Source organism: Triticum urartu, chromosome 2 (genome assembly GCF_003073215.2).
Source record: "Triticum urartu cultivar G1812 chromosome 2, Tu2.1, whole genome shotgun sequence".
Taxonomy (NCBI): domain Eukaryota; kingdom Viridiplantae; phylum Streptophyta; class Magnoliopsida; order Poales; family Poaceae; genus Triticum; species Triticum urartu.
The window spans coordinates 282,742,245-282,761,835 of record NC_053023.1 but is presented as its reverse complement, the minus strand read 5'-3'; positions in this window follow the sequence as shown (position 1 = coordinate 282,761,835).

The window sequence follows — 19,591 nt, the reverse complement described above, 5'->3', positions numbered from 1 at the left end:
AGATCAAGGAGGCTAAACCCTAGAATCTAGCCTATGGTATGATTGTTGTGTATGGAGTTGATCGCCTATGGACTACAACCCTCCGGTTTATATAGACACCGGATAGGGTTAGGGTTACACAGAGTCGGTTACAATGGTAGGAGATCTTGAATATCCGCATCGCCAAGCTTGCCTTCCACGCCAAGGAAAGTCCCATCCGGACACGGGACGAAGTCTTCAATCTTGTATCTTCGTAGTCCAGGAGTCCGGCTGAAGGTATAGTCCGGCAACCCGAACACCCCCTAATCCAGGACTCCCTCATCTTCAATGTATCTATAATTTATGAAGTATTCATGCTATTATATTATCAACCTTGGATGTTTTATATGTATTTATATGCTATTTCATATGATTTTTGGGACTAACCTATTAACCTAGTGCCCAGTGCCAGTTTTTGTTTTTCCTTGTTTTTGAGTTCTACAGAAAAGGAATACCAAACGGAGTCCAATCGACGTGCCAATTTTTGACGATTTTTTATGGGCCAAAAGAAGACCCCGGAGTAAAAGAGTTGGGCCAGAAGAGTCCCGGGCCGTCCACGAGGGTGGGGGGGGCGCCCACCCCCCGGGCACGTAGGCCTACCTCATGGATGACTCGGGCACCTCCTTGACATGAGACCGATGCCAAAAATTCCTATAAATACAGAAACCTCTAGAAAATAACCTAGATCGGAAGTTCTGCCGCCGCAAGCCTCTGTAGCCACGAGAAAGCAATCTAGGCCCTCTCTATCACCCTGCGGGAGGGGGCCATCATCATTGGAGGCTACGGAGGAGGATCCCGGAGGGGCGATCATCACCATGAAGGCCAAGGACCAGAGGGAGAACCTCTCCCCATCCAGGGGGGAGGCCATGGAGGAGGAAGCACAAGGGGGAGAAGCTCTCCTCCTCTCTCTCGGTGGCACTGGAGTACCATCGGGAGGGGAATCATCACCGCGGTGATCGTCTGCATCAACATCACCATCATCATCACCATCCTCATCTCTTTTACGCGGTCCACTCTCCCGCACCCCGCTGTAATCCCTACTTGAACATGGTGCTTTATGACACATATTATGATCCAATGATGTGTTGCCATCCTATGATGTTTTGAGTAGATATCCTTTGTCTTTGGGTTGATTGATGATCTAGATTGGTATGAGTTGTATGTTTTACTTTGGTGCTGTCCTATGGTGCCCTCCGTGTCGCGCAAGCATGAGGGATTCCCGTTGTAGGGTGTTGCAATATGTCCATGGTTTGCTTATTGTCTGCGTTGCGTGAGTGACTGAAACACAAACACGGATAAGCGGGACATGGCGTATGGGAACAAAGAAGACTTGTTACTTTAATGCTATGGTTGGGTTTTACCTTAATGATCATTAGTAGTTGCAGATGCTTGCTAGAGTTCCAAATATAAGTGCATATGATCCAAGAAGAGAAAGTATGTTAGCTTATGCCTCTCCCTCATATGAAACTGCAATAGTGATTACCAGTATTGTTAACAATTGCCTAGGACAATTTCGCACACCGATCCACCATTATTCCACACTCGCTATTTATAATATTTAGAAATATATTCTAATTTTATGATAACAACACCTACTTTAATATTTTAGCTCTCCGATACAATACAAAGTTATCCACTTCATACCCACAACGTATTTTTATTTCTCGTTTCTAGTTGGAAGCAAACGTTCGGTGTACGTAGAGTCGTATCAGTGGAAGATAGGGCTTGCGAGAATATAGATCTTACCTTTAGCTCCTTGTGGGTTCGACACTCCATACTTATCACTTCCACCTTTGGAAATTGCTTCAATGATTCCCTGCACTTGGGGATTATCAGCCTCCACTAGAAGCAGGCAACCAAGGCGAACCTGAAAGCGTGCGTAGTGCATCATCTTCCTCACCATCTTCGCCTTTGACGACGCCATCGACCATGGCACCTAAAAATAAGAAGTCCGGCCCTTCAGCCCGTCCATCCAACTCGAAGGCTCCGCCACCCGCGGCCTCCAGTGCCTCGGAGGATGCAGGGGGCGAGCGAGGACGTGAATGGCTCTGGGGGCGTCATTGGAGCAGGTGGCGCCATCGCCTCTCCCCCCGCGGCTGGCACGAGGACTGGAGATGTCGGAGGAGAACAACATCCGCAACACCTTGGTGGTCACGCTCCACAGGGTACGGGCGAGGGGGATCTGTCCGTCTGCACCCCCTCTTCCCACTGACGGGCACAACCGCAGCAACGACGCTCGGTCCGGGGAATACCATCGCCCTCGGGTCACTCCCACCGCGGGAGCGATCGTGGCCCATGCGCCTCCTCTCGGATGAGCCGACCGGACCGCTACGCTCGACGGAGCCGTTGACACTCAAGCACCACCGCCGCGAGACCCCGCTACCCAGGTGGTCGTCCCACAGCTACATGGACGCGGTACCACTGCCGTCGCCTCCGCTGGCACCGTCAGGAGCTAGGCGACGGTGCGATCGACGTCATCAACATCTATGCCAAGCACAACCACAAAGGCTATGGCACGAGCTCAGTTTCTACTGAGGTTCCTGCCAGTGGTCGAGCAGATGGATGAATGGCGTGCCACCATCCGGAGCCAGCTCGATTTCTCTGAAACTGGGGGCTCACGGCGAGCTGGCCCGCCATGACCTTCCTGAGCGACAGCAACCGCCCGTACCATTGGCCAAACAGAGGGGCCGTCCCCATGGTGCAGTCCCCACCATGGCATCTGACATGGGCACAGCAGAATAAAAACCCCAATGACATATGATGGCCTCTTCTGACCCTCGAGCACGTCCAGGCCAACATCGAGCCCCGGAGGATAGGTGGCGGGGAAACGCGTGTGTCGTCATAGATCGGCGCCGCGATGACCTCCCGCAGGCCGACGGGTGCGTGATAACCCACAAGTATAGGGTATAAATTGTAGCTTATTTCGATAAGTAAGAGTGTCGAACCCAACAAGGAGCTAAAGGTAGAACAAATATTCCCTCAAGTTTTATCAACCACCGATACAACTCTACGCACGGTTGATGATCGCTTTAGCTAGAACAAGTATAAAACTAGAAGTACTTTGTAGGTGTAACGGGATAGCTTTGCAAGAATATAAAGCGCACGTAAATAAAAACTAGAGGCTGTTTTAGGTAAAGAAGCAATAAAGTTAGTATAGCGAGTGTGGAAAAGTGGTGGTAGGAGTTGCGAAATTGTCCCTAAGCAATTGACTACTTTACTAGATCGATAGAAAGTTTTATGTGGGAGAGGCCACTACTAGCATGTCATCCCTGACTTGGAATTCCATGCACTTATGATTGGAACTATTAGCAAGCATCCGCAACTACTAACATTCATTAAGGTAAAACCCAACCATAGCATTAAGATATATTGGTCCCCCTTCAATCCCGCATGCATCAATTTCTATGCTAGGTTGAAGCTTCTGTCACTCTTGCCCTCCAATACATAGTCCTATCAACATACAACTAACCCTATGGTGTCATCCACGTGTGCGCTCATATGATGGGCACCAATGGATAGCAACATAACCGCAAGCAAATTAAACCAACCATAGCAATTCACCAATTATCGATAGGACAACAAAAATCTACGCAGACATCATAGGATGGCAACACATCATTGAATAATAATATGAAGCATAAAGCACCATGTTCAAGTAGAAGGTACAACGGGTTGCGGGAGAGTGGACCGCTATAGATAGATGGGGGAAGGTGATGAAGATGTTGGTGAAGATGATGGAGGTGTTGGTGTAGATTGTGGTGACGATGATGGCCCCAACAGCGTTCTGGCGCCACCGGAAGAGAGGGGAGAGGTTCCCCCTTCTTATTCTTCTTCCTTGACCTTCTCATTATATGGGCGAAGGGTTTCCCCTCTAGTCCATGGCCTCCCTGGTGGCGGAGGGGTGAGAGCCCCTCTGAGATTGGATCTGTCTCTCCGTGTTTCTGCCTTTCAGATTCTCCCATTTCACCGTTTCTTATATTCCCGGAGATCCGTAACTCCGATTGGGATGAAATGTGGACACAATTTTTATCTGGATATTTGCTTTCTTGCGGCGAAACAAGGGCACCAACCGCCTTACGGGGTGGCCATGAGGGCCCAGGGCGTGCCTGACCCCCTGGGTGCACCCCCTGCCTCATGGTCTCCTCGGGCATCGTCCCGCGTTGATTCTTCTTCCCAAAAATCACATATATTCCAAAAAAAATCTTCGTCAGTTTTTATCCCATTTGGACTCCATTTGATATGGATTTTCTGTGAAACAAAAAACATGCAACAAATACGAACTGGCACTGGGCACTCTATCAATATGTTAGTCCCAAAATAGTATAAAAAGTTGCCAAAAGTATATGAAAGTTGTATAATACTGGCATGGAACAATAAAAAATTATAGATACGACGGAGACGTATCAGCATCCCTAAGCTTAATTCCTGCTCGTCCTCGAGTAGGTAAATGGTAAAAAAAGATAATTTTTGATGTGGAATGCTACCTAGCAGATCATGTAACCTAATCATGGCATGAATATTAAGACATGAGTGATTCAAAGAAATAGTCTATCATTTGACATTAAGACAATAATACTTCAAGCATACTAATAAAGCAATCATGACTTTTCAAAATAACATGGCCAAAGAAAGTTATCCCTACAAAATCATATGGTCTGGCTATGCTCCATCTTCACCACAAAAAGCATGGAAATAAATAGGCATACAGTAAGATGTATCTTATACCTTGTGCCTGGTCGAGCCGTGTGTTAACAAGGACTAGATCCTCATTGGCTCACTCCAGTTTCCGTTTAAGTTCGGAAATCTCCATTGACTGGGTAGTCGCTGCTAACAGAGAGACATGTTTTAAAATTCAAATAAAATAGCATGTTACCACCTGACAACTGATTATTGATCCTCTGCTCGCTTTTCTTTCAAAAAACCGAACAGAGTCTCAGGGGCTACTATCTATATACAGGCTTATTTCTCATAAAAAAGATCAAAAAACTTTACATTACGTACCTCGAAGCTTGCTAGTAGGCTGGAAAAGGCTTCGTTCAGCCCGCTCTTGGCGGACTGAATTTTCTCAAACACCGCACCCATCAGGATGCGGTGCTCGTCTATGACAGATGCACTTTGAAGAGCGTCCGTCGTGGTATTAGGCACCTCCTGATTAGCAGAGGTCGCCGCTCCCCTTTCTCTTGCAGAGGGTTGTTCACTAGGCTTCGGGGTCGTGTTGGTCTCTGGAGCAGTACGCGGTTGGGGGTCGGATTGGCTGTGGCCCCCGTTGCTGGTCTTCACGAGGGCCATACCCCCCAGTCCTACTAAAGCTGAGATATAACCTTCTGGCGCCGATAAATCACGCCCCACGTCTCTTCAAGGGTCGGGGAGGGCCTATGCGATGACACCTCAACATCATCTGCCTTTGGCGGCAGGGAAGCTAATGGAGGCGACTCGCTCTCCATCATCTCCGGCGATAGGTCCCCCGAGGATGAGGATAGTTGGGGGAGACTGCGGGCCAGACTAGAAAATATAGGACCTAGAGTTATCATCACAGTTCATAAAGAATTGGACAATATGTGAGGCATCCCGAGCAACTTACGAGTTAGCTTTGGGCTTAGTCCGGCGATGGCCTCGGCGTCTGACTCCGAGTCATCGGGGAGGGTAATTTTGTCCCTCTTGGACGCTTCATCTTCTAGGTCTTCGGAGGCCGCCCTCTTTTTTCCCTTGCAGGGAGGATCTTCTTCTTCCTCCTCCTCCTCCTCGTCGTCATCACCCTCGTGAGAGGACTGTGCATCAGCGTCTTCGGACACTACGTCTGAAGTGCCCTCCTCTCTTTTCTTCTTTTTGTCCTTCTTTGCCGGCACCTGGTATGGCGCCGGGACCAGCATCCTCATTAGAAGGGGACTGGCTGCGTCTTCGGGGAGCGGAGCCAGACACCGGATACGCTCCGCCTTCTTAATCCAGACCTGTTTGGGAATGGATTACTTAGCACCTCTCCCTCGGGTTAACGAAGCCTATTGGTGTTCAGGGTTTTTAGAATTTACCTCGGATGCCGGATGGTTGCTGTCAAGGCCGCTGTCATCTGAGGACCTTGGCCACGATTTCCGCTTCTGAAAAAGCAGCTTCCAGATCCCTATGCGTTGTGCCATAGAACCGTTGTAGGGTCCGCGGCCCTTCTGGATTGAACTCCCACGCCTTGAGGGGCCGCCTCTAGCAGGGAAGTGCGCGGTGGATCAGCATCACTTTGATTACGTCGATAAGGGTAACGTCCTTCGCTATCATACTCTTGACGCATTTTTGCAACAGCAGCACCTCAGGGGCCGACCCCCAGTCTGGACCCTTGTCAGTCCAGGATGTAAGCCTAAGCGGGGGTCCGAATCTAAAGGCTGGTACGGCTACCCACTTGGAGCCACGGGGTTCTGTAATATAGAACCATTCCTATTGCCATATTTTGACGGTGTCCACAAAGATTCCCCTTGGCCAATTGACTTTGGGGAGCTTGCTCACCATGGCACCACCACAGTCCGCGTGTTTCCCATTGACCACCTTCGGTTTCACATTAAAAGTCTTTAGCCATAAGCCAATGTGTGGAGGGACACGGAGGAAGGCTTCACACACGACGATAAATGCCGAGATGTAAAGGAACGAATTTGGGGCTAGGTCGTGAAAATCCAGCCCGTAGTAGAACATGAGACCCCTTGCAAAGGGGTGAAGGGAGAATCCGAGTCCATGGAGGAAGTGGAGGATAAACACCACCCTCTCACCGGGCTCTGGAGTGGGGATGACCTGCACCGGATCGGGAAGCCTGTGCTTGATTTTCATGGTAAAATACCGCGCTTCCCGCAGCTCCTTTATGTTCTCCTCCATGACAGAGGAGGACACCCACATGCCTTGAGAGCCGGCCATGGTAGGAGGAGTTGTCAAGGAGAGAAAGGCTTGGAGTTTGGGTGCTGGAGCTCGGGGACGGAGAGGCAGAGAGAATGAGGCGTGGGGTGGAACAGATGGGTTCTATCCACTTATATGGACTGCGAATATCAAGCGTCCCCCCTTGAGCCTTAAAACTCACCTATTCCCAAGGGGTCATGCGAACCACACGATTAGGTTACCAAAACTCATATTGATGAGAATCCCGTAATAAGGGGGCACGATCTCTGGTTTGACAAGACGTGTCGCCGGAGGCTGCGTCTCGTAGCGTGAAACGGGAGGCTGAAAATGGTTCAAAATAATAAAACAGCCGGACGTAATGTCTCGTCCGTAAAATCATCAAAAGACAAAACTTATCTGTATTTTACCTTTATGTTTAAGGATGGTGACTATTGTATAGAGCCAGATATAGTGCTGGTGGTCAACTACTTTGAAGTATCCGGGGGAGGAACCCGCCTTGCAATGCTGAAGACAATCTGCACGCCGGACACGTTGTCATTGAACACTGGTTCAGGGGCTACTGAGGGAGTCATGGATTATGGGGTCCTCGGGTTTCTGGGCGACGTGACATGGGCTGGATAGATGGGCTGTGAAGATACAATATAGAAGGCCTTACCTCGTGTCCGGATGAGACTCTCCTTGGCGTGGAAGGCAAGCTTAGCGTGCGGATATGAAGATTCCTTTCTCTGTACAACCCTAGCCCTCTCCGGTGTCTATATAAACCAGAGGGTTTAGTCCATAGAGGCAATCATAATCATATAGGCTTGACATCTAGGGTTTGGCCATTATGATCTCGTGGTAGATCAACTCTTGTAACCCCTATACTCCTCAAAGTCAATCAAGCAGGAAGTAGGGTATTACCTCCATCACGAGGGCCCGAACCTAGGTAAGCATCGTGTCCCATGTCTCATGTTACCATCGATCCTTAGACGCACAGTTCGGGACCCCCTACCCAAGATCTGCCGGTTTTGACACCGACAGGCACAGCAAGGGCGGACTGCCCCACCAAAGCTTCACCGCTCCACCTCATAGCGACGCAAGTCGTCAATCAATGCGGTGTCAAGCCCCGAAGTGACTAAGTGGTTTCTTCCTGCCACATGGCAGTCACTTTCCATGGAAAACACCTCTAGATGACACTAGTCCTAAGACATGTCAAGCAAGCAGGCGCAAAGCTGGCAAAATGGCCCAACAAAGATTGCGGGGCACGCTATGATGTGACACTGAGCAGCACATTTAATGTGCTTTGTCCGCCTGTAGAGTTAGGTATGATAGCACTGTTTGCTATCTAATCAATGTGTAAAAGACTGATTTGCCACAGTGCTGACCCTTTTATCTATAAAAGGAAGCCCATGGCAACCATAGAGAGGATTCAGACCCTCGCACATTCATACGCGCATAGCCACTCTCGCCTTGAGGCAACCCTCCCGGGCAAGAGGGGCCCGTTTTCCACCATTATCCTCCATCAATTCACCAAAGCAGGAGTAGGGTTTTACGCTTCACGGCGGCCCAAACCTGGGTAAAACTGCCCGTGCAATCTCCGTCGTGCTATGTTACGCTTCTCTGCTCTTTGTGCAACGTGCCCATCCCCCGGGCGAACCAAAAGGGGCCCATGGCCCGATAGGTGGCCGTGGTTTCCCACAACAAAGTATGTACCAGAGGTTGCCCGATTCGTCCCTGCTTATCCTGATTCCTTTGGCATAGAGAGCTTCATCAAGTGGGTCATCATCTTCGTCATTGTTGATGTAGATAACAGCCAGCCTTGGAGTTTGCCTTCTGAAGGAGAAGCTGATAAGCTCACTCCCAGTGAGATGCATGTGGTTGATGAAACGATTCCTGTCATATCCTCCAATCTGGGATATGTTTTTCGTCCCTTTTGGACTTCCATAGTGTAGGGGGCCCCTGGAGCGTCGAAGATCACAATGTCTTCGGTAATGAGCTCATTGAACTCCAGTCTCACATTGCAAGGGATGATCTGTGTAAAAAACCAAAAAAATAAACACATTGCATTATGGGAAATAGCAAGAAAACAAAAGAAAAAAAATTCTTATAGAAGGTTCATGAAATGCGTTACCGTTGCAAGAACAAAGAACGTATGGAAGTAGATGCCAAATAGCATGCCACTTGAAAAGTTGGTTGTGCACGTTGACTTGCACACTGGACATGGTGGTGGCTGCTCCATTCTACATATAATATAATTGAAACTAAGGTTGTGTTTGATAGCAAAGTATTGACAAATTAAAGTATTAGAAAACCACAGTAATTTAACAAGTAGGTACAAAGCGGTTGGTGACGGGTTGGGGCCTAAGTATATAAACACTTTGCACACTAGTAATTGAATACACAAATAAACAAAAAAATTACACTAGTAATTATCACTAGCTACAATTTCTATGACACAAAGTAATCCATGCAATTAACTCTGGATTCTACATGAGACAAAGCAAATTAAAAGCAATGCCCTAAGGGCAATTTCTATGATATATATAATAAAATTTCTACACAAATTAAAGCAATCCAATAAGGGCAATTTCTATGATATATATACTAAAATTTCTACAGAAATTAAAGCAATCCCCTTAGGGAATCTAGAATATCAAAAGTATATACTAAAATTTCTACACAAATTAAAGAAATCCCCTAAGGGCATCTATAACGGCAGCCTAGCGCACTGTGCAATGTGTGACACTGGGATTCACCAAAATGCGAACGGAGGACGTGGGAGATTGGAGAGGAAGGAGATGCGATGGGAGGAGTATAGTGGATCTAACCTTGGTGCCGGCGAGGGGCGACAACGGGGCGTCGACTGTGTGGCGACGGCGGTGGCTTTGGTCAGGGGAGGGATGTGAAATGAGAGAGAGCGGTGTCGGTGTCCTGGAAACGGGGGTACCCAGGCTTGCCTGCCTGTGGCCCAGGGCTTGGCTCCACCAGTGGCCTAGTATGGCCCATCTTCATCAGCAACCACTCAAGACCCTCGCCAGGGGCCAAGCCTCGCGAGGCGGACGACAGCAAGACCTCCCCTGGGGCGGCCTTTCTAGGATGGCTTCCGAGAAGCGGAGATATCTATGCAAGGGGCACCTCGCGAAGTCCACGTGACATGAGCCATGACAACCGAGGCCAGGCGGGCGCCAGCAGGCGCAGAGTGCCAGTTTCCTCAGCAGGCGTAGGCGACGACTCCCAAGGTGTCAAGCAAAGGTTTCCATAATGGTGCAACAAGACCAAGACCACTAGGACAGCAGGACGGAGCTCACCGCACAGCCCACGACGGCGTCACCACTAGAGCCTTTGGCAGGCGAAGACCACCTTTTGTGAGGATAGCTTGTACTAGTTGTCTCCCTTCAAAACTGGCAGTTGTGGGATCCCTTCCCGCCTAACATCTGGGAAGAGGACCGGAGCCTCTATAAATAGGACTAGCCACCACCGTAGTCAAGGATCGGATCATCTTGGATCAGATCCACTCCACCAAGGCCATCTCACTAGCTCATCGTGCTCAAGAACACCTCTCCTCAGGAGGCTATTCATCCATTGTACTAATTCATCCTCTGCCCATGAGGCAATCCACCACACCACACTGAAGTAGGGTCTTACACCACAATGGTGGCCCGAACTAGTATAAACTCTCGTGTCTCTTGTTCCTTGGGTTCGGCGAGCTAGGCCTTGAGATCGTTGCGAGAGCGAGCTAGGGAGAGATCTTCATGCGCACCCCAGAGTTCAAACCTCGAGGGTTTGCTGAAACACAGAATCCGACAAGTGGTGACTTAGGTCTTTTACTAAGTTGAATAATATATTATCGCTCGCATTGGGTGAAAGGGCAGTGCCATAGCTAATAAGAGGCCAAATACAAAAATACTAAGATTAATAATGGAAGACTTGAAAAAAATAAAAAAAGCCTAAGATTACTAAATTGATAAAAACAATAAAATTAATTATCACAAAAGCATAATATAAAATTTCTATTATTTCGTGACTAGTATAATAATTAAATACTTAAAACTTGATCAAATATGGAAAAAGTGTTTTAGCGTACAAAGCAGATGGACGCCAGCATTGACAAATTAACTATGGCGTGCAAAAAAAAAGAAACACCACCAGTGCGTTCCAAACGGTGAGTGCATATGGGCCATAACATTTGTGGCGTTTCAGAAGAAAATTGATGCCAGCACTAATCATGTAAAGCTCGCGTGCTGATTTCTTCTACGACAACACTATTTGGAAAAAAAATAGTGCAGTCGTCGATAGTAAATTGCGCGCCACCAACGATAGTTGTGGCTAGCCATTTTCCCACTAGTGTGTTGTTTAGCATTAAAATTAACCTTCTCCAAAGATGTAAGAGGCAACAAATGAATAGGTGCACGAGGTAGGAAATCATACACAACTTCAAAAGGGCACATCTTAGTAGTAGAATGTAGTGATCGATTATAAGCAAATTCAATATGAGGCAAGTATTCTTCCCACATTTTCAAGTTATCCTTCAAAATAGCCCTAAGCATAGTAGACAATGTTCTATTGACTACTTTAGTTTGTCAATTAGTTTGGGGTGACATATAGTACTAAAAACCAGTTTAGTTCCCAACTTAGCCCATAAACATCTCCAAAAGTGGCTAAGAAATTTAGTATCACGATCTGAAACAATCACTGGTACAATGAGGTGCTTTACAAACGGTTTTTAACCCCTTTCCGCGACGGCATTTGGGACCGTCGCCAAGTGAGTGACTGTGATAGGGGGGGTCCTTCCCACACGACCCAAAAACCATCGGGGATAGGGAGCCACCCAAATGATATATCCTTGCAACTCGTTTGTGCTTGCATTGCCATCGCAGTCGACATTATGTGGTGCTACATTTACGATGCGCAGCCCATCAGAAATGTTTCACGATTATAGAATGTGTATGATAAGTAGATAATCACACACATTCACTTCTCCTAAACTGTATGTGATAACTAATTAAGAAGATTAGCTAATCGTCGTATGAGTGTTAGATAGGATTACGAAACATCGGACCGTAATAACATCGTCGTACATGACAACTATCGCACACGCTATTCTGTGGTGCAACGTTTATGATGCATACCACATCATAAATAATTCATGGTTGCGAACCGTGTATGATAACGGCACTATCACAAATGTTTAGTTTGCCCGCATCGTTTGTGATATTGTCTGACATCGCACATGCTTTGCAAATCGCAACTGTGTGCATGCTTGCACAGGTTTCCTCTCTGTAAACCAGGTCGGATTATGGTGTATATCACAAATGTTTGTGTTTTACCAACGGTGTGCGCCGTAAATACCTGCAGAGCATAATGTCACCGTAATTTAATTGCTGCTATTTGAAATTGTACAAGATTCGAATTTGAAAGTATGCTATAGCTTTATTCATATCCATCAGTTTCAAACAAGCAATGCATTATTCGATCCAAGTGTACATATGTTCAAGAATTACATAAGCACCAAATAAAGAATGATGAACCACAGTTGTATACTTGTACTATTAAAGACGGTAAAGAAAGAGGTGAAATACATTCTGGTTGCTGAACAAAGTCAAGCGGAATGCCCATATTTTTCCCTCCTCCATGCAGAAGGCACGCACGACTCTGGTCCAGTCCCTTCAGATGGCCGACCACCCATTGTCGGTGTCAAAACCGGTGGATCTCGGGTAGGCGGTCCTGAACTGTGCGTCTAGGATCGATGGTAACAACACACGGGGGGCGCGATGTTTACCTAGGTTCGGGCCCTCTCTATGGAGGTAATACCCTACTTCCTGCTTGATTGATCTTGATGAATATGAGTATTACAAGAGTTGATCTACCACGAGATCGTAATGGCTAAACCCTAGAAGTCTAGCCTATGAATATGGTAATGAGTATATGTGGTGTCCTTTCCGGACTATCCCCTTCGGTTTATATAGACACCGAGGAGATCTATGGTTTACATGAAGTCGGTTACATAAAAAGGAATCTTCGGTCGCGAAGCTTACCTTCCACGCCAAGTAGAGTCCCATCCGGACACGGTGTAGTCTTCAATCTTCATGTCTTCATAGCCCATTAGTCCGGCCCATGGATAACAGGCCGGACGTCCGAGGACCCCTTAGTCCAGGACTCCCTCAGTAGCCCCTGAACCTGGCTTCAATGACAAGGAGTCCGGCACGCAGATTTGTCTTCGGCATTGCAAGGTGGGTTACCCTTTCTCCGAACTCCAAGATAATATTCAGATGTGACGATAGTATCCAGACCTGCCATTTACCACACAGAACCGCAGAGAGAATATATATATTTTCACACGAGTTCCGTCCGCTGACAGCTCTTCATAACACGACATTACATCTGTCGGGTCACAACCTTGAACCATTCTTTGTCTGCCGCTCCATGTTTTGAGACACGGTTGCTATTGGCACGTCCTATCAAAGCAGAGAACATGTCCCCTTATCGCGGGATTCTCATCAATGCGGGCATGGGTAACCCAGTCGTGCCATTTATACAGCCCTTGGGAATAGGTGAGTTTTTAGGACGAGTGGGGAGGCGCTTGATATTCGCGGTCTTTATAAAGGGATAAGGACACTCTCCCTTTACCCTCACCCTTCTTCATCTTCAGTCCTTTAGTCCTCGAGCTCTAGCGCCCAAGTTTTAGCTTTTCCTCATTCGAGAAAGCACTCCAGTCATGTCCGGATCTGGAGTTGGAGGCAAGTGGATGGCCTCCTCCGTTGAGGAGAGGGACATCAGGGAGCTCCGGGAGGCTGGCTACTTAGCCAAGGAGATTGCTCACCGACTCCCTGCAAAAGGGCAAATCGTCCCTACACCCGAGCCCCATGAGAGGGTCGTGTTTTCACACACTTTGTCTGCGGGTTGGGATTCCCTCTTCATCCATTTGTCTGTGGATTGATGTTTTACTCTGGGTTGGACTTCCACGATCTGGCTCCCAACTTTATCCTCAATATTTCAGCATTTATAGTTGTGTGCGAAGCCTTTCTCCGCATCCCACCTCACTTTGGCCTATGGCTGAATACTTTTAATGTAAAGCCCAAGGTGGTGCGCGGCCAATTGGCCGAGTGCGGAGGTGGCATGGTGGGCAAAATGCCCAATATCACCTTGCTCGAAGGCTCCTTTGTAGAGATGGTGAAGGTATGGCAATCGGGGTGGTTCTATATCATCCAGTCGCGTAACGCCAACTGGGCGGCGGCTCACGAATTCCGATCTGGAGCCCCGATGCGGCTTACCTCCTGGCAAGAGAAGGGAGTGACCTGGGGATCTTTGGGGGAGATCACGGGGCTCCAAACTTGCCTCCAGAATATGATAACCCGGAAGATCAAGCTCGTGGATGTGATCCAGGTCATGCTTGTACGCTGGATCCTTCCCTGTCAGCGTCGGACCTGTTATTTGTGGGAGTTCGATTCGGCCAAGCACCAGATGCTGCTACGGCTCTTCGTCACAACGCACGAAGATATCTGGAGGGCGCTCTTCAAGGGAGCGAGACACCTCCACCCTCGACCAAAGATCGCGGGCTCAACTTTAAGAGTCAGGCTAATTCGGTAAGCCATCAAGGTATAACCTTTAAGGACACACTTCGAGGAAGGATACTAAGCATTCTTACCAATTTCTTTTTCAGGACCGGGTCGGCCTAGCGAGATAGATTAATAGTCCGGCGCCGTTGCCCGAAGGCGAGGGAACCCTGCTCCTTATGGAGATGCTATTTCCGGCGCCTTACGATGTGCCGGAGAAGAAGGTCAAAACTACGGCCAAGGGGACCAGGAGTGGGCTTCGCCGAAGGAACACCTTGGTCGTCTCATCTAACAATGAGACAGACCCCTTAGCCGCCGACGATGGCGACGAGGAGGGAGGTGCCTCCCCTCTTGTGCGAGGGAGGAAGAAAAGGGAGGCCTCCACGAGTTTGGAGGCGGAGGCGCCCCAGAGGGGGAGAGGCTCCCACACAGATAACTCCATGTGGGACGTTGATAGCAGCCCGGAGCGACCTCGTTGGACCAAGCCACGGGCCGCCTCGTAACTACCAGAATCCGAAAATGTCTGGCCTTTCTTGTTTGTAGTATTGATGTGCCTTAAACTTTGTCATAGCAGTCCGGCACACAATGACTCCCCGCGATCCTCGACAGAGGAATCGCTGGACTCAAAGGAGATGGCTAGCATGTCTCCGCTGCCTACTCATTCCGTCTCTACCAAGGTTGACGACGAGGTGGTGTCACAAAAGACCTTCCCCGACCAGGGGGAGGTTCCGGAGATCGTCGGGGCAGTGCCCCAGGACGATTCCTCAGTCGCCGGACACATGGGGGAAAATCCCTTATGGGGACTGATGACCGGGGCCGAGTTCCCCTTGGTCCTTAGCAGGACACTACTCCGGAGACCCATGCGGCTCCAGAGTCTGGCGAACGGCATTCCCCGAAAGAAGGGAGTGTGCCAGTCCCACCGGTGACCTTTGTCCAACCAGAGGCACCGAACAATCTACTGGAGGTGCTACGAGGCGCCTCTATTGTGGATGAACACCATGCCCTTATGGGCACGATAACAGAGAAGGTTCAGTTCGTCAAAAATGGACTGGTCGAAGCTTGAACTAGCCTTCTATCAGGCTTTGAGGTAAGTAATGCAGTTGTAGGAAGAATGTCACAGTATAGACAGTAGCCCCTGATGCTCTGTTTGGTGTTCGGTAGGAAAGAGCCGAACAGAGGATCGAGACAAAATATCACAGGAGTCTAACATAAGTTGTCTTTTGTGAATAAGCATGTATCACTGCAGGCTGCCACTTGTCATGCCGTGGATGTTTCTGAACTGAAGCGGAAGCTGAAGCGGGCCGAAGAGGAACTTGGCCACATGAAAAAGCAGCTGGAGGATAGCCAAGGTATGCAGTGACCTGCGGGTATATTTTAAGAAAAAATGAATAGTCTGTCCGGACTAAAGTGTCATAATATTTATTAGGGCCACGACCGTGGTGGCCTCCCTCAAGAAGGCGTTAGCAGAGGCCGAGGATAAAGCGGCCAAGGAACGCGCCTCGTGCGAGAAGCACGAGGCCCGTGGTGACGAGGCGCAACAGCAGCTCCAAGGTGTGATCGGGATATTTGAGTCCTTGGAGCGCAAAGAGTCCGAACTGGAGAAGGCCTGTCAGAGCGCACAGGACGCACGAGTCGAAGCCCAGAACACCCTCCAGGAGATTCAGGCGGCCAAGAACACTGCGGCGGGTGAGTCTTTCGCCATGCAAAGCAAGTATGTAAAAGAAACATTCCTTGTACTTATCTGGATTTGGGTTTTCTAGGGGCATTTACGGATCTTCCGCATGATACGTCCACTTTGCATCATGCTTTTATATCGATATTTATTGCATTATGGGCTGTTATTACACATTATGTCACAATACTTATGCCTATTCTCTCTTATTTTACAAGGTTTACATAAAAAGGGAGAATGTCGACAGCTGGGAATTTGGGCTGGAAAAGGAGCAAATATTAGAGACCTATTCTGCACAGCTCCAGAAGTCCTAAAACTTCATGGAAGTCATTTTCAGAATATATAAAAAATACTGAGCGCAAGAAGTTCCGGAGGGGGGCCACACCCTGCCCACGAGGGTGGGGGTGCGCCCTACCCCCCTGGGCGCACCCCTACCTCGTGGGCCCCCTGGTGGCCCTCTGATGCTGATCTCTGCTATATGGAGTCTTTCGATGAGGAAAAAAATCAAAAGCCGGCTTTCGGGACGAGTCTCCACCGCCACGAGGCGGAACCAATCTAGGGCTCTGGCGCCGCTGTTCTGCCTGGGAAACTTCCCTCTAGGAGGGGGAAATCATCGCCATCGTCATCACTAACGCTCCTCTTATCGGGAGAGGGCAATCTCCATCAACATCTTCACCGGCAACATCTCCTCTCAAACCCTAGTTCATCTCTTGTATCCAATTCTTGTCTCCAAGTCTGGGATTGGTACCTGTGGGTTGCTAGTAGTGTTAATTACTCCTTGTAGTTGATGCTAGTTGGTTTATTTGGTGGAAGATCATATGTTCAGATCCTATATGCATATTAATACCCCTCTGATTATGAACATGAATATTCTTTGTGAGTAGTTACGTTTGTTCCTGAGGACATGGGAGAAGTCTTGCTATTAGTAGTCATATGAATTTGGTATTCGTTCGATATTTTGATGAGATGTATGTTGTCTCTCCTCTATTGGTGTTATGTGAACGTCGACTACATGACACTTCACCATTATTTGGGCCTAGAGGAAGGCATTGGGAAGTAATAAGTAGATGATGGGTTGCTAGAGTGACAGAAGCTTAAACCCTAGTTTATGCATTGCTTCGTAAGGGGCTGATTTGGATCCATATGTTTCATGCTATGGTTAGGTTTGCCTTAATACTTTTGTTGTAGTTGCGGATGCTTGAAATAGAGGTTAATCATAAGTGGGATGCTTGTCCAAGTAAGGACAGCACCCAAGCACCGGTCCACCCACATATCAAATTATCAAAGTACCGAACGCGAATTATATGATCGTGATGAAACCTAGCTTGACGATATTCCGTGACACATTTCTCTATATAAGAGTTTATCCAAGCTTGTCATTTGCTACAAAAAGGATTGGGCCACCTTGCTGCACTTTATTTACTTTTGTTACTTGTTGCTCATTACAAATTATCTTATCACAAAACTATCTGTTACCTATAATTTCAGTGCTTGCAGAGAATACCTTGCTGAAAACCGCTTATCATTTCCTTCTGCTCCTCGTTGGGTTCGACAATGTTATTTATCGAAAGGCCTATGATAGATCCCCTATACTTGTGGGTCATCACCACGCAGTATATCAGATGCTGCTGAGCATTATAGAGCCGAAGAGGGGATGTCTACGGAGAAGCTGTTCTGGTCCCAATATCTTGGACCCGAACATCCGGTGCCCTTCAGCGATTAGCTGAAGCAGTTGGTCGAGCTGCACAAGTCGGCAGAGCTAGCCATGAAGGACTTAATAGTCCGGCTGTGGCCTGCCGAGCCTATACCTACCAGCTACTTCAGGCTTGTTCAGCAGCTTGTAAGTGCTTGTCCGCGGCTCGAAACCGTGAAGCGGTTGGTCTGTATTGAAGGTGCTCATATGGCGTTTGCCCGCGTCAAGACGCATTGGGCGAAGTTAGATGCCAAGAAGCTAATGACTGAGGGGCCGCCAGAGGGCAAGGAGCATCGTCGGCCTGAGCACTATTTTGATGGTGTCCTGGAGGGGTCCCGCCTTGTGGCGGAGCAATGTTCAAAGGATATTATATTCCCATGAGAACATGTATATTACCTTGCCCTGTAATATGGAACAATGGTGTAATGTAATATAGTGCTTATGATTTAAATTTACCTCATGTGCGGCCGTTTATTAACTCTGAGGGTTGACCAGTCGCCGACTTTTGCCCCCACTTAGATAGTACGGGGGTGTTCGGGATATATCTAAACACTCTTTACTCCACATTCTGGTCCTTAAAGGAGGTGTTTAGCGCAACGAACAAGGGAATCAGACTATGCGGCCTTTACCACCTTCACTTAGCCCCTGGTATTTGGAAGGCCGAACTAGGGGCGCTATGCACGCCTAATCGGGGGAACCGATTCTTCGCAAGAAGCGGAAAAATCTCCAACGATTTGGAACCTCTAGAACAGCTGACTGGCTCTCGCCGCATCATGACAGTCAGTTTTCGGCTTTCTCTACTGAGGTGCTCGTCCGGAAGAACTGGGACACAATCGCAGTAGTTCTCCCTTTACTACCCTAGCCGATATAGCGAAACGTAAGGTAGCAAGCACAGGAGCCGGGCAACCCAACTATTGACCAAAGACATGATTCGGAGCCGATGCATATAATGCCATAAGTTCGGGTGCCGAACTACACTATAAAAGTGTTCGGACTTTTTATTGCCGTGGTGTTGGGTGTAATGAAGCCCCTGGCGCAGTAATACGTACCATGGTGTACGTTTGTAGTGGGTAATTAATACTGAGGTGAGTAAACAGAAAAAATGAAATAATAGGCTAACACTACCGTGTGTTCACCATCAAGGCGTGCTTTGTACAAGCGATACGATGAGCATGTAGGGCTATTTAACATGCCGCAACCAAGGGCGAGCTACGTGCGTGTATGAAAAGCAGGTATGGCAATCGTTTAATAGAGACCACCTGGGGATTCCCTTGTATGACCTAATAACATCGTTTTTACCATGCGCAACCAATAACATGCGAATCCCAGGGTCGGTCGAGCTGTACAATGGACCGCGAACAAGTTATGCTTCCGCCAATTACCATGGGGTTTTGAGTGCGTAATTTATATACGCGTGGTATTGGTGTCATTGCCTCCTCGGGGCTGGGACGGAGGCCAAATTTGTTAATTCGGCTCCTGACGAGCTAAGTTTTCCTGCTGCAGTGTGGTGCGGACGCTCTTGACGATGTCCAGGGGCTCGGTAGCTAGATTATAATGCTGCTTGAGAAGGCCGCTCTGTACTTCTGCTGCTAGGGCGGCAGTGTGCTCCTCTGTATGGAGGGGCATTCTGTTTTTCCATTTACTATAATGATGCCATGTGGACCGGGCATTTTGAGCTTGAGATAAGCGTAATGTGGCACTGCATTGAATCCGGAGAATGCCGTTCGTCCGAGCAGGGTGTGATAGCCGCTGCCAAGTGGGATGATATCGAAGATTAGTTCTTCACTTCGGAAGTTATCCGGGGAGCCG